Source organism: Coturnix japonica, chromosome 19 (genome assembly GCF_054131305.1).
Source record: "Coturnix japonica strain WE chromosome 19, WE-NBRP24, whole genome shotgun sequence".
Taxonomy (NCBI): Eukaryota; Metazoa; Chordata; class Aves; order Galliformes; family Phasianidae; genus Coturnix; species Coturnix japonica.
Window position 1 is genome coordinate 14,340,139 of NC_140681.1, and position 6,000 is coordinate 14,346,138.

Genomic DNA, 6,000 nt, shown 5'->3' on the forward strand with positions numbered 1-6,000 from the left:
AGTAGCTCAGTTTTGTGCTGAATGTTGTTTGTGAGCGTAGCTGGTCCAGAAAGTGGAGATGTGGAGTTATAAGTGTAGTCAGTTGAGTTACTGTTTAACTTTGGTTATAAGGAGAAGTTATTGTGAGTGTGTTCGGTTATAGGGTTATAGGGTTATAGGGTTATAGGGTTATAGGGTTATAGGGTTATAGGGTTATAGGGTTATAGGGTTATAGGGTTATAGGGTTATAGGGTTATAGGGTTATAGGGTTATAGGGTTATAGGGTTATAGGGTTATAGGGTTATAGGGTTATAGGGTTATAGGGTTATAGGGTTATAGGGTTATAGGGTTATAGGGTTATAGGGTTATAGGGTTATAGGGTTATAGGGTTATAGGGTTATAGGGTTATAGGGTTATAGGGTTATAGGGTTATAGGGTTATAGGGTTATAGGGTTATAGGGTTATAGGGTTATAGGGTTATAGGGTTATAGGGTTATAGGGTTATAGGGTTATAGGGTTATAGGGTTATAGGGTTATAGGGTTATAGGGTTATAGGGTTATAGGGTTATAGGGTTATAGGGTTATAGGGTTATAGGGTTATAGGGTTATAGGGTTATAGGGTTATAGGGTTATAGGGTTATAGGGTTATAGGGTTATAGGGTTATAGGGTTATAGGGTTATAGGGTTATAGGGTTATAGGGTTATAGGGTTATAGGGTTATAGGGTTATAGGGTTATAGGGTTATAGGGTTATAGGGTTATAGGGTTATAGGGTTATAGGGTTATAGGGTTATAGGGTTATAGGGTTATAGGGTTATAGGGTTATAGGGTTATAGGGTTATAGGGTTATAGGGTTATAGGGTTATAGGGTTATAGGGTTATAGGGTTATAGGGTTATAGGGTTATAGGGTTATAGGGTTATAGGGTTATAGGGTTATAGGGTTATAGGGTTATAGGGTTATAGGGTTATAGGGTTATAGGGTTATAGGGTTATAGGGTTATAGGGTTATAGGGTTATAGGGTTATAGGGTTATAGGGTTATAGGGTTATAGGGTTATAGGGTTATAGGGTTATAGGGTTATAGGGTTATAGGGTTATAGGGTTATAGGGTTATAGGGTTATAGGGTTATAGGGTTATAGGGTTATAGGGTTATAGGGTTATAGGGTTATAGGGTTATAGGGTTATAGGGTTATAGGGTTATAGGGTTATAGGGTTATAGGGTTATAGGGTTATAGGGTTATAGGGTTATAGGGTTATAGGGTTATAGGGTTATAGGGTTATAGGGTTATAGGGTTATAGGGTTATAGGGTTATAGGGTTATAGGGTTATAGGGTTATAGGGTTATAGGGTTATAGGGTTATAGGGTTATAGGGTTATAGGGTTATAGGGTTATAGGGTTATAGGGTTATAGGGTTATAGGGTTATAGGGTTATAGGGTTATAGGGTTATAGGGTTATAGGGTTATAGGGTTATAGGGTTATAGGGTTATAGGGTTATAGGGTTATAGGGTTATAGGGTTATAGGGTTATAGGGTTATAGGGTTATAGGGTTATAGGGTTATAGGGTTATAGGGTTATAGGGTTATAGGGTTATAGGGTTATAGGGTTATAGGGTTATAGGGTTATAGGGTTATAGGGTTATAGGGTTATAGGGTTATAGGGTTATAGGGTTATAGGGTTATAGGGTTATAGGGTTATAGGGTTATAGGGTTATAGGGTTATAGGGTTATAGGGTTATAGGGTTATAGGGTTATAGGGTTATAGGGTTATAGGGTTATAGGGTTATAGGGTTATAGGGTTATAGGGTTATAGGGTTATAGGGTTATAGGGTTATAGGGTTATAGGGTTATAGGGTTATAGGGTTATAGGGTTATAGGGTTATAGGGTTATAGGGTTATAGGGTTATAGGGTTATAGGGTTATAGGGTTATAGGGTTATAGGGTTATAGGGTTATAGGGTTATAGGGTTATAGGGTTATAGGGTTATAGGGTTATAGGGTTATAGGGTTATAGGGTTATAGGGTTATAGGGTTATAGGGTTATAGGGTTATAGGGTTATAGGGTTATAGGGTTATAGGGTTATAGGGTTATAGGGTTATAGGGTTATAGGGTTATAGGGTTATAGGGTTATAGGGTTATAGGGTTATAGGGTTATAGGGTTATAGGGTTATAGGGTTATAGGGTTATAGGGTTATAGGGTTATAGGGTTATAGGGTTATAGGGTTATAGGGTTATAGGGTTATAGGGTTATAGGGTTATAGGGTTATAGGGTTATAGGGTTATAGGGTTATAGGGTTATAGGGTTATAGGGTTATAGGGTTATAGGGTTATAGGGTTATAGGGTTATAGGGTTATAGGGTTATAGGGTTATAGGGTTATAGGGTTATAGGGTTATAGGGTTATAGGGTTATAGGGTTATAGGGTTATAGGGTTATAGGGTTATAGGGTTATAGGGTTATAGGGTTATAGGGTTATAGGGTTATAGGGTTATAGGGTTATAGGGTTATAGGGTTATAGGGTTATAGGGTTATAGGGTTATAGGGTTATAGGGTTATAGGGTTATAGGGTTATAGGGTTATAGGGTTATAGGGTTATAGGGTTATAGGGTTATAGGGTTATAGGGTTATAGGGTTATAGGGTTATAGGGTTATAGGGTTATAGGGTTATAGGGTTATAGGGTTATAGGGTTATAGGGTTATAGGGTTATAGGGTTATAGGGTTATAGGGTTATAGGGTTATAGGGTTATAGGGTTATAGGGTTATAGGGTTATAGGGTTATAGGGTTATAGGGTTATAGGGTTATAGGGTTATAGGGTTATAGGGTTATAGGGTTATAGGGTTATAGGGTTATAGGTTATAGGGTTATAGGGTTATAGGGTTATAGGGTTATAGGGTTATAGGGTTATAGGGTTATAGGGTTATAGGGTTATAGGGTTATAGGGTTATAGGGTTGGGTTATAGGGTTATAGGGTTATAGGGTTATAGGGTTATAGGGTTATAGGGTTATAGGGTTATAGGGTTATAGGGTTATAGGGTTATAGGGTTATAGGGTTATAGGGTTATAGGGTTATAGGGTTATAGGGTTATAGGGTTATAGGGTTATAGGGTTATAGGGTTATAGGGTTATAGGGTTATAGGGTAGGGTTATAGGGTTATAGGGTTATAGGGTTATAGGGTTATAGGGTTATAGGGTTATAGGGTTATAGGGTTATAGGGTTATAGGGTTATAGGGTTATAGGGTTATAGGGTTATAGGGTTATAGGGTTATAGGGTTATAGGGTTATAGGGTTATAGGGTTATAGGGTTATAGGGTTATAGGGTTATAGGGTTATAGGGTTATAGGGTTATAGGGTTATAGGGTTATAGGGTTATAGGGTTATAGGGTTATAGGGTTATAGGGTTATAGGGTTATAGGGTTATAGGGTTATAGGGTTATAGGGTTATAGGGTTATAGGGTTATAGGGTTATAGGGTTATAGGGTTATAGGGTTATAGGGTTATAGGGTTATAGGGTTATAGGGTTATAGGGTTATAGGGTTATAGGGTTATAGGGTTATAGGGTTATAGGGTTATAGGGTTATAGGGTTATAGGGTTATAGGGTTATAGGGTTATAGGGTTATAGGGTTATAGGGTTATAGGGTTATAGGGTTATAGGGTTATAGGGTTATAGGGTTATAGGGTTATAGGGTTATAGGGTTATAGGGTTATAGGGTTATAGGGTTATAGGGTTATAGGGTTATAGGGTTATAGGGTTATAGGGTTATAGGGTTATAGGGTTATAGGGTTATAGGGTTATAGGGTTATAGGGTTATAGGGTTATAGGGTTATAGGGTTATAGGGTTATAGGGTTATAGGGTTATAGGGTTATAGGGTTATAGGGTTATAGGGTTATAGGGTTATAGGGTTATAGGGTTATAGGGTTATAGGGTTATAGGGTTATAGGGTTATAGGGTTATAGGGTTATAGGGTTTAGGGTTATAGGGTTATAGGGTTATAGGGTTATAGGGTTATAGGGTTATAGGGTTATAGGGTTATAGGGTTATAGGGTTATAGGGTTATAGGGTTATAGGGTTATAGGGTTATAGGGTTATAGGGTTATAGGGTTATAGGGTTATAGGGTTATAGGGTTATAGGGTTATAGGGTTATAGGGTTATAGGGTTATAGGGTTATAGGGTTATAGGGTTATAGGGTTATAGGGTTATAGGGTTATAGGGTTATAGGGTTATAGGGTTATAGGGTTATAGGGTTATAGGGTTATAGGGTTATAGGGTTATAGGGTTATAGGGTTATAGGGTTATAGGGTTATAGGGTTATAGGGTTATAGGGTTATAGGGTTATAGGGTTATAGGGTTATAGGGTTATAGGGTTATAGGGTTATAGGGTTATAGGGTTATAGGGTTATAGGGTTATAGGGTTATAGGGTTATAGGGTTATAGGGTTATAGGGTTATAGGGTTATAGGGTTATAGGGTTATAGGGTTATAGGGTTATAGGGTTATAGGGTTATAGGGTTATAGGGTTATAGGGTTATAGGGTTATAGGGTTATAGGGTTATAGGGTTATAGGGTTATAGGGTTATAGGGTTATAGGGTTATAGGGTTATAGGGTTATAGGGTTATAGGGTTATAGGGTTATAGGGTTATAGGGTTATAGGGTTATAGGGTTATAGGGTTATAGGGTTATAGGGTTATAGGGTTATAGGGTTATAGGGTTATAGGGTTATAGGGTTATAGGGTTATAGGGTTATAGGGTTATAGGGTTATAGGGTTATAGGGTTATAGGGTTATAGGGTTATAGGGTTATAGGGTTATAGGGTTATAGGGTTATAGGGTTATAGGGTTATAGGGTTATAGGGTTATAGGGTTATAGGGTTATAGGGTTATAGGGTTATAGGGTTATAGGGTTATAGGGTTATAGGGTTATAGGGTTATAGGGTTATAGGGTTATAGGGTTATAGGGTTATAGGGTTATAGGGTTATAGGGTTATAGGGTTATAGGGTTATAGGGTTATAGGGTTATAGGGTTATAGGGTTATAGGGTTATAGGGTTATAGGGTTATAGGGTTATAGGGTTATAGGGTTATAGGGTTATAGGGTTATAGGGTTATAGGGTTATAGGGTTATAGGGTTATAGGGTTATAGGGTTATAGGGTTATAGGGTTATAGGGTTATAGGGTTATAGGGTTATAGGGTTATAGGGTTATAGGGTTATAGGGTTATAGGGTTATAGGGTTATAGGGTTATAGGGTTATAGGGTTATAGGGTTATAGGGTTATAGGGTTATAGGGTTATAGGGTTATAGGGTTATAGGGTTATAGGGTTATAGGGTTATAGGGTTATAGGGTTATAGGGTTATAGGGTTATAGGGTTATAGGGTTATAGGGTTATAGGGTTATAGGGTTATAGGGTTATAGGGTTATAGGGTTATAGGGTTATAGGGTTATAGGGTTATAGGGTTATAGGGTTATAGGGTTATAGGGTTATAGGGTTATAGGGTTATAGGGTTATAGGGTTATAGGGTTATAGGGTTATAGGGTTATAGGGTTATAGGGTTATAGGGTTATAGGGTTATAGGGTTATAGGGTTATAGGGTTATAGGGTTATAGGGTTATAGGGTTATAGGGTTATAGGGTTATAGGGTTATAGGGTTATAGGGTTATAGGGTTATAGGGTTATAGGGTTATAGGGTTATAGGGTTATAGGGTTATAGGGTTATAGGGTTATAGGGTTATAGGGTTATAGGGTTATAGGGTTATAGGGTTATAGGGTTATAGGGTTATAGGGTTATAGGGTTATAGGGTTATAGGGTTATAGGGTTATAGGGTTATAGGGTTATAGGGTTATAGGGTTATAGGGTTATAGGGTTAAGGTTATAGGGTTATAGGGTTATAGGGTAAGGGTTATAGGGTTATAGGGTTATAGGGTTATAGGGTTATAGGGTTATAGGGTTATAGGGTTATAGGGTTATAGGGTTATAGGGTTATAGGGTATATAGGGTTATAGGGTTATAGGGTTATAGGTTAT